The sequence below is a fragment of the Sus scrofa genome, unplaced genomic scaffold (genome assembly GCF_000003025.6).
Source record: "Sus scrofa isolate TJ Tabasco breed Duroc unplaced genomic scaffold, Sscrofa11.1 Contig53, whole genome shotgun sequence".
NCBI lineage: Eukaryota > Metazoa > Chordata > Mammalia > Artiodactyla > Suidae > Sus > Sus scrofa.
The window spans coordinates 1,422,464-1,432,905 of NW_018085237.1; the positions used below are offsets into that span (position 1 = coordinate 1,422,464).

The 10,442-nt window shown below is 36.7% G+C and overlaps 1 pseudogene; it reads right to left on the bottom strand.

Moving 5' to 3' along the window:
- Nucleotides 1–576: 576 nt before the first annotated feature.
- On the bottom strand, nucleotides 577–1,491 carry LOC110258897 (annotated as a pseudogene).
- Between the last annotated feature and the right edge of the window lie 8,951 nt (nucleotides 1,492–10,442).

The window sequence follows — 10,442 nt, forward strand, 5'->3', positions numbered from 1 at the left end:
GTAATTTTCAAAAATCGTATTTATAGGAAACTGATCAATGTTCCATTAATTGAGTAACATATATAAGAAACATTATGGAAGAGGTTATGCTTCTTGAACTTAGTTTTACTGATTTATTACTGGTTGCCTCTAGGTCTTTATGGTAATACTTCTTGGCAGAAAAAGTACATAGAACATGCTTAAGAAATTCTGTTTAAGGGAATGAAAAGTGATGATTTTAGCTAGTTAATATTCATAACAAAATGCCAAACATTGATTCAGCTTATTTGTTTTTCTATAAGAAAAAACTATTTAAATACTTTTTATGTATATGAGATAACCAGAATTATTCTTATGCTAAACAAGTGGGATGGTCCGTCACTTTATAAAAGAAGAAGAAATATTTTGGTTTTCTTTTTTTTAATATAATGATTTTAATTTTTTTCCATTAACATTTTGAGTTTAAGGTTTGTGTTTGTTTTTAATCTAGTTGAACATGAAATTTAATTGAAAAACCAATGGAGTTCTTCTTGGAATATAATAACCTGATCAATAACTATCTTTTCATCCTCTCAGATGGAAGGAAAGAATGTTCATTTATTCGAAGAGTTTGTTCAGAGCCTCTTTCACATCCTTATTCCTCAGGCTGTAGATCATGGGATTCAACATGGGGACTATCACAGTATAAAATGTGGAAACTATTTTGTCCCTATCTGAAGAATACCTCAATCGTGGATGGGAATAGATATAGAGGATGGAGCCATAGCACAAGGTGACAGAGATGAGTTGGGAGGAGCAGGTGGAGAAGGCTTTGAGGCGGCCCTGGGTGGAGCAGATCCTCAAGATGGTAGTGATGATGAAGAGGTAGGAAGCCAGGATGAGCATGGCAGGGGTGATGACATTGGAGGCCAGGAGGAAGTACATCAAAGCCTGGTAACCTTTCTTCCTGCAACAAGCCAGCTTCACCAGGTAAGCAAATCACAATAGAAGTCATCAATGACATTGTCATTACAGAAATTCATGTTAAAGTTTTTTTGGTGATGATGGAGCAGTTAATAAAGCCACCAAGATATGAGGCTGCAACAAAGAATGCACAGAGCTTTACAGACATGGCCTGAGAATAAAGCAGTGGCTTTGAGATGGGCATGTAGTAGTCACAAGCCATGGCAGCCAACAGGTAACACTCACTGTACCCTAGCCCACCAGAGAAGAAAAATTGGGCTGCACAGCCAGCAAAGGAGATGGTTTTGTCTTCAGAGATACAGGTCACTAGGATCTTTGGGGTATAGACAGAAGAATACCAGAGATCCAGAAAAGACAGATTCCCAATGAAAAAATACATGGGTGTGTGCAGCCTGGAGTTTTACAGATCAACACCATGAGGGTGGTATTTCCTAACACAGTCCCAGAATAGACACCAAGAAAGACAACAAACAGGACCAGCTGCATCACAGGGTCTGTTGTGAAGCCCACCAGGATGAACTCAGTGATCTTGTGATTGTTTTTCTCCATGGTTTTAGGGACTCTGACCTACAAATAGAGAAAATGAATTCAGCTTGAATTACTGTGGTGAATACACATGCTATGTAAATATGCTAAATAAACTGCACCATATCACTTTTTAACCTACAAATCTGTGGTCCAACAGTATAAGTTCTTATTTTAGAAATAGTTTTTATTTTTTAACAAACTACTTAGGCTTTACAGTTATATATTGTTAAATGATACACTGGGTACATTAAATTTTTCAATAATTTGGCTGAGCAAACATCCATTTGAATCAGGCATCTGCCAAATGTGTTATGAGCACTCACGGACAGGAGCTTGGTTAATGTTTTTATAGAGATGATACAGGGCAAAAAAAAGGAAATTATTTTATTGGCTATAGAGTAAGTGGTCATTCAATTGGAAAAAAATTCTAGATGGCTGTTTGTGATTGTTCTTATGTTTTATTCTATTGGATTCAATTGCACTGATTCTGGCTTAGGTTTCATTTTTGCTTACAAGGTATAAATCAGAGCCACCTCAGTCTAATGGTTTCCTTACTTAATGATTTCAACAATATTTCACACCAAATCTCTAATGTTGGATATTTACTTATTCTTCATAAAATAATTATCCAACTAAAGAAAGGATGAACTTATAATTTCTGTTGTCTTTTTCTTAGGTCTCCATCACATAAATTTTCTATTGTCAAATGTGTGACTTCTTTGCTCAAATTGCTAATTGTTGGTATCTAAAATATTGCACTTCACTTATTTTTATTATATTTTGAAAGCATTAAGTACTTTTCTTTCAGTGTTTCCATGTATTGGACACCCCACAGCCAATTAATTTCATATTTTATAGTGATATCTACCTACAAGATGACACATATATTATAAGAATAAAAAGAATATAGACAAAGTTTTGGGTACATAAGGGGATGATATACAATGATAGGATCATAAAGTACACAGGATAACCAGTGTTTCTTGCATGTTATAACAATAAAAATATATATTATATATACATAAATAAATAGTATAAAGAATTTAGATATAATTCACATATACAACATAAATAATATAGAAATCTATACATTATTTTACATTTTTATTTAAGGGTCTTTTCTTAATAACTATTAGGAAAAAATACATATTTCAGAATATAACTGTGAGACTCATTATTCCATCTTATGATACAGAAATTTGCTCACTGTCTTCAGGAATCTCTGCATGTAGACTATAAATGCTCTATTGAAATAGATAGACAGTAATATATCTAGCTACAGTACATCTATATTGCACTTTCAAACAATTCTAATCACACTAAGTTTCCACCAACATAGATCATTTTATAGCCAAATAAACAAAATCCAGTGCATATGACTGTTATTTGTGTGTTGGAACTTAGAGTCAACACTAGACTATCAATTAGTGTCACTAACACATACTTCTGAGTAAAATTTCAAATAATGTAAGACTTTCTTCTTAGGTTTTTGTTACTACCACTTATCTAAATGTGTTCTTGTCTAGGTTCAAAGACCCCACAAAACTGAACCAAGTGATCATGTATTGTTTCTCCTCTGATGATCTGTTTGTAGCATTGGACATTGCTCATCGGTTCTTCTTACGGAAAATGGTCACTTCACTAGGTTTCCATTCCATCATGATTGCTAGGTTTTTCTTCTATTTTTACAGCTGTGTGTTCTCAGGCATTATTGCCCCTAGCTTTTAATTTTGGAATGCCCCCCAAATCAACCATTGAATGCTTTCTCTTAATCTTTTCCATCTATAGTCACTCCCCACTGAATCATCCAATCTAATGACTCTAAATGTTCTCTATACCTGAGTCTTTATCTATCTATGCAACTATTATCTATATAATCATCTATTATCTATCTAATCATCTATAATATATTATCTATTATCTATCTAATCATCTATCTATTGTCTATCTATTATCTATCTAATCATCTATCTCTCATCTGTCAATCTATCTTATCTGTCTTTCTAATCTACTTGTTGCTTGTCCTCTGACTGTTTCTCTTCCCTGAATTTCAGACTCTTGGATCCCAATGTCTACTTAACATTTCTATGGGGATGTCCCCTGGGAAGTTCAGGAAGAGCTGAGCTCTTAACAGTCCTCCCTAAGCCTGCTTTGCTCTCAGATTTCTCCATTTCAGTAAAAGGATTGCATTATCTCAGTTTAGGGAAAATCATGAGATATTTTTGACTCCTCGTCTTTTGCACTGTAGCTGGCTAATCAGAAATACCGTAATTCAACCCTCAAAATATTTCCAGAACTGCCCATTTTCTCCCAGCCCCAGTGGTTCCACCACACTCAGCCTGTATCTTCTCCCATTTGCTTTAGAACAGAGCCTCTTACTAGCCTCCCTGTTTCCTCCCCACTTCCATCCTTATCCCCCTGAGCCTTTCAACAAAGACAGCAAGTGTGATCCTGTTAAAATATTATATATGTCAGGTTATTCCTCTTCAAATTCTCCAATAAATTCATGACTTTTTCAGTTAAATCCCCAATCCTTCTAAAGACATACAAGCTTATTACCTTTCTGCTTCTGATTCTTACTTTATCCCCTTCACCATCTACTCCACTCCAGCCCAGCTGCCCTACCTTCTCTTTTTTTCTCTTTCTCTTTATATTTTTTTCTTTTTAGGGCCACACCTGTCCCTGTGGCATATGGAATTTCCCAGGCTGGGGGTCATGTTGGAACGGCAGCTGCCACAGGCACAGCAACATGGGGTCTCAGGCACATCTGCAGCTTACACCACAGCTTTCAGCAGCACAGGTTCCTGAACCCACTGAGTGAGGCCAGGGATTGAAGCCATATCCTCACAGATACTAGTTGTGTTCATAACTCTCTGAGCCACAATGGGAACTTCATTTTTTATTTTCTTCCTTTCACTTCCTGGGATAAACTGAGTTTATTCAGAGTCTTCGCATTGCTCCTTCCTATAGTTAGAATGCTCCTCCTCAGATATCTCTGTAATAAACACCTACCCTTTTTCCCAGTTGTCAATTGCCACTAATGTTACCGTCTTTCAGGTGTTCTCTGATCACCTTACTGCTGTCCACCTCCTTGACATTTCTATATATCCCTTTTCTGCTTTATTATTCTCTCTAGAATGGCTCATTATGTGCTATTATACATATCCCATTAATTTAACTTCTCATTTTTAAAAATAGAATATAATCTTTCTTATTTGCTTTTGATGGAAAATGTACATCAGTTCAAGGTTTATTCCATTTTAATCTTGAGGCTTACTGTGAAGTTTTGTGGGCCGTTTATTCTAAATGAATACAAACAATGCAAACTGAAAACAATTTTGTGCTGGGCAAAATCTTTGAAAACATGAATCCATGAAAACTACAAAGGGTTTCCTGTGGGAAAAGTTGAAAAGCCCTAGATAAAACCTTAAACTTAACTATCTTCTGTTTCTATATGCCTGTGATTCTCCTAATTTGATTCTAGAGCTTTATCACATATAAAAATAGTAGATAAGTATTTTGCATAATTTACTCTGACAAGCATCATGCTTAGTGCTTCACGAGCATTATTTTACCTATTTCCACAACATCCATCATAGCTATGCTTAATGGTTAATAGAAATAATTTTTATAGGTGACCTAATTGAGTTCTCATGAGAAGGAAGTAGTACAACGAGTAAGTGTTGTCTTTCTCTAGAGACCTGGTGCTTAACCATGAAGTGTCTTCCTTTCTTTCCTGATATTAGATTAACGTTGCTTGTGTGATCCATGGGTCCCTCTCTTTTTGGTTACAATATCCTAACTTAAATTTAATATGATCATGCTGAGATGCTATCCCAGCTAAGTACCACCATACATGTGGTGTCCGACAAATGCTTCCAACTAGCTTCCAAATCATCTTTGGGCAGAGTCCTATGTCTCTTACCTTGACAGCCAATACTGATTCTCGTCCTAGAAACATTCTACTCAGGACCAGGCCACTTACCTACAGCTCTCACAGTCACAAGCAACAAACGACGATGCCATGCGTCCAGACAACTTATACTTGCTCTAGGTCTCCAGTGTATTTGATGCATTATGTATCTCAGGGGTTCATAGCTTTGAAAGTCTCTAAAAAGCAATTAACCAAAGTGTGTTAACTTTATTTAGGAGACTCTCACTCAATGCAAAAGTGAATGATTTTAAAAATAACATACAATTACTATATTTTGAGTAATTAAATATTGTAAAACACTTTCTTGAGAATTTTATTTGATTGTCAAAAACCTGTATGGAGTACAGATTGCTTTTCCAACTCTCAACAAGAAAATACTTAGTATGAGAGTTTCTAGACTCATACTTAAGTGAAGTAAGTCTGAAAGAGAAAGACAAATACCATATGATATTGTATCTGGAATCTAATATACAGCACAGATTAACCTTTCCATATAAAAGAAACTCATGAACTTGGAGAACAGACTTGTGGTTTCCAAGAGGTTGGGGGAAGGAGTGGGATGGACTGGGAGTCTAGGGTTAATAGATTCAAACTATTGCATTTGGAATGGATAAGCAATGAGATCCTGTTGTATAGCACAGGACTAGATATATCTAGTCAATTGTGATGGAATGTGATAGAGGATAATGTGATAAAAAGTATATATATATATATATATATATATATATATATATATATTCTGTACAGTAGAAATTGACAGAACACTGTAAATCAACTATAATAGAAAAAATAAAAAATCATAAAAAATAGATCCAGGGCAGGTAATCAATTTTCCAGGTAAAATGATAAATAAGTAAAGTCAGGATTTAAACCGATCTGATTAGGAAATGTAAAGTCTTTTCTATGCCAAGAATATTTCAAAAGCATATAATACTTATCTATTCTGCTATGACTATAATGCTTTAAAAGCAAACTGCACTTATTCTGAGTTTCTATATAGTCAGATTTTGCAACAATCATATTTGGCCTCACTTTTCATCAACTCATTACTGCCTTTTTTTTTTTTCCACACCAGCGACTTGGGGAAGTTTTTAGGCCAGCAGTGACCTAAGCCATAGTAATCACAACACAATGTCAAATCCATCACCCCCCAGGCCACCAGGGAAGTCCCTTTACTCAGTTTGTAAGTGGCAAAAAGTGTCATATTAACTAATGTGCCTAAAATCGATTCATCAAGTTTCTTCAGTATTTATCACAGTGATATTTATTGAGAACTTAATATGTGTCAGACACTACACTGAGAGCTTTAAAAGAGTCTTTTACTTTAACCTTCACAGTAATTTTGTGAGATAAATATGATTTTTATGCCCATTGTATGGATGATCTGAGACATAGAAATGATCATACAGGCGTCCCCATCTTAGCACAGCAGAAACGAATCTGATCAGGAACCGTGAGGTTGGGGGTTTCATCCCTGGCCTCGCTCAGTGGGTTAAGGATCTGGAGTTGCTGTTCACTGTGGTGTAGGTTGCAGACATGGCACGGATCTGGCATTGCTGTGGCTCTGGTGTAGGCTAGAAGCAACAGCTCCAATTAGACCCCTAGCCTGGGGACCTCCATATGCCACAGGTGCAGCGGTAAAAAGACAAAAGACAAAAGACAAAAAAAAAAAAAAAGAAATGATTATACATACATTGTTCAAGGTCACAAAATTTGAGGCTTGTACAGGGAAGATTTAAGGCTTTTCTCTCAGGGCTCATCATCTGTTCCCATGTCATGGCCCTCTAGTACTTCCTATGTTCTAGATGCTCTTTTAGGACCTATGGAAAGTGATAGAACTAAGGTATGGGTTCTGACATCAACAAGGGTCCAGTTTATGGGAGAAACCAAATCTTTGTAAACAAATAACTGCAACAAGTTATGTTGCAATTACCTATCATGGTTGACAGAGGGAGGCAGGCCAGAATGGAGAGTTTGCTTGAATCAATAAAGGACGTGTTGTGTGTGTGATGAGAAGTAAGAGAAATGTGTGTGAGCTTAAAGATGCATGGACAGTTACCCAGTGGGAATATGGCATTTCTGGAAAAGGAGAAGAAACTAAAACTATCAAGGCACTGAGTCAGGAAATAGAATGGATGAAGGAACCATTGACGATTTGTCATAGCCATCTACAGTGTAGAGTGTGTTTGTTGGCCTAATGTTAGGCAAGATTGCAGAGGGCTTTCTATGCTACACTCAGAAAACTCTCAAAGGCGGTGGCTTCACTTGGACCAATAATAAGATGTCTGAAGTGTCAGGGGCTGTGCAAAAAGCCTGATGGTGATATGGAGGCAAATATCACTGCCCAAATCAATATGTGTGGAGCAAGACTGATTGATGGATAGGTAAACACTCTAGACCCATGTCTACTTTAGGATCCAAAAAGTGAGGAAAGAGACATTTCACTAAAGACTCAAAGTGGCCACAAGTGGTTATAAAGCAAGTCAGTGGACACAGCTAACTCCAAAACTCAGTGTTTCTGACTCCACATTCTACGCTTTTTTTTTTACCACAGCAAATTCTTCCTAAACCTTCTGCCACGACATAAATACTCCTTCTTTGTAGGCATTTTTTTTTCTTTCTACATCCACACTGGACATTCCCAGGATAGGGGCCCAGTCAGAGCCTTATCTGTGACCTACATTGCAGCCTGAAGCAATGCTAGATCCTCAACCCATCGAGTGAGGCCAGGAATTGAACCCAGATCCTCACAGAGACAAGTCCTTAACCTGCTGATCCATAATGGGAACTCCTCATGTAGGCATTTTTGTTCTTAGTCACATCTTGAAGAGAAGGGGCAAATAGCACTTGACTTCCTGACCTCACTCCCTAATCCATCCTGTCCTCTTATAAGAGTGGTTTGAGAATCTCGTGAGAGAGAACCACAGGTAGACCTGAGACAGCTTTGCAGTACAGGGGGAGATTTATATCTCAGGGAATCTCTTTGCTAGAAATGTCTGCATTCTCCCACCTAACCTGTGCACACTCATATGTACACATATTTCATTCGTATCCAAACACATTTGCATTCCAAATTGTTTGTGCTTAGGATTCATTCATCTTAGAACCTTCTTTTACTCCTTTTAGTTGTTCAAAAAATATGTTATCTTTTCCCTGTGCTATGCAGCAAGTCCGCATTGACCATCCATTCCATATAAAATAATGTGCATATGCCAATTCCTACAGTTACCACAGCAGTTCTTCAAAGTAACACAAGTGGAAGTTAACAACATGGAACTTGCTAAGAGAATGCATATTTTGGGCTGAGCTTTGTCTAAGTCTACAATTGTATTCTTTTCCCAATAAAAATGTTGGTAAAATAGGATTTCAATGGCTCACCTGTGGAATTTTTAATAACATTTTTTGTCTTTTTTTTTTTTTTTTTCTGTTTTTTCCAGGGCCGCACCCTGGCATTTGGAGGTTCCCAGGCTAGGGTCTAATCGGAGCTGTAGTTGCTGGCCTACCCCAGAGCCACAGCAACATGTTATCCAAGCCACGACTGAGAACTACACCACAGCTCATGGCAATGCAGGATCCTGAACCCACTGAGTGAGGCCAGGGATTGAACCTGCAACCTCATGGTTCCTAGTCAGATTTGTTAACCACTGAGCCACAAGGGGAACTCCAATAACATCTTCATCTAAATCCCATCTGTAGTGATTCTGATTCAAAATATGTCCTGAACTTTGATATTAAAATCAACCAACAGCCAATTATAATGCATTCAGAATTTGAGAATCCTGAGATTAAGTTATATTATTATGTGGAAACATTATTTGACTCGGCTGGCTTTCTGTATTTTGAAAGGACTTAATCAGTATTAAATTTTTGCTCCTTTCCTCCCTCCCTTCCTTTCTTCCTTTTTTCTTTTCTTTTTTCTTCCCTTTAGTTATATAAAACAGAGCAATATAATGATCTAGATATTTTAATGTCCATTTTGAAAATGAATAAATCAAGGCTTATGAAACTGAAATGGTATATTTGATCTCACAAAAATAGTAACTTCCTGTGATGGACTTTTTCCTTATAGACAGTTTGCATTTCCTAGCCCTGCAATTGCAAATGGTTCCAGAGTTTGCTATGATCAGGAAGAAGAGTACTGAGGGTTCAGATTGGCTATGTGGACAATTGAGAGTGTAATTAGGAGCAAAACCATCTCTAAATTCCAGGTGATTCCAAGACATGACTCTGTGTATGGCCTCTGAAACCCACCTTTCAGGTTCTGCTGTTTTTGCGTTGAATGTGTCTGTTTTTGTAGTTGCCAGTATTAGGCAATACAGAAAGATGAGGACACCTTGGTCATGTGGAAAGCAGGTTGCACTTAACCATGGTAAAGTTTTACATGTACGGGAGGGAGCAGAGGGGACAACAAACACACACATCAGGGAGGAATCCTCAGAACAAATAATTAAATTTTAAATTTTCATTACTGCTCTGGGACATCATCCCTCAAGAATCTAAAATTCAGCCTAAAGCCCTAAAATGAGAAGACTCAAATGACTTGGGAGTTTCACTGTGTATGACTTCCTTGTCTTTATTTTTAATATATAAAAGGGCAGTGTTGGATTATAGAACTATTGCATTTGTGGTCATGATAGAAAAAGCTTTATTACATCTCCATTGAACTGTAATTTTGCACCTGGATATCGTGACTCTTTTGGCTTTTATGATTTTTTTTTTTGCATGAATATGTGTGAGGACAGGTATGAAGCAGATTATTTGTACACATCATTTATGGGGTTAGGGTATTTTTAATCTGCTGTGCTTATGGTTGCTTGCTTATTGAGATGTTAAAGACTATAGTAAATTTTTTAAAAATTAAAAATAATAGTAATAGTAAAATGAAACTATCAGGTATTTAACTAAAGGACATTTTGGAATTAAGTAAACTCAAGTACAAATTACGGTTTGCTAAATATCCTGACTTTGCAACAACTGTATAACCTCTCTGATCTTCAGGTTTTTTTTCATATTTGAAATGGATATAAATATTGGAGTT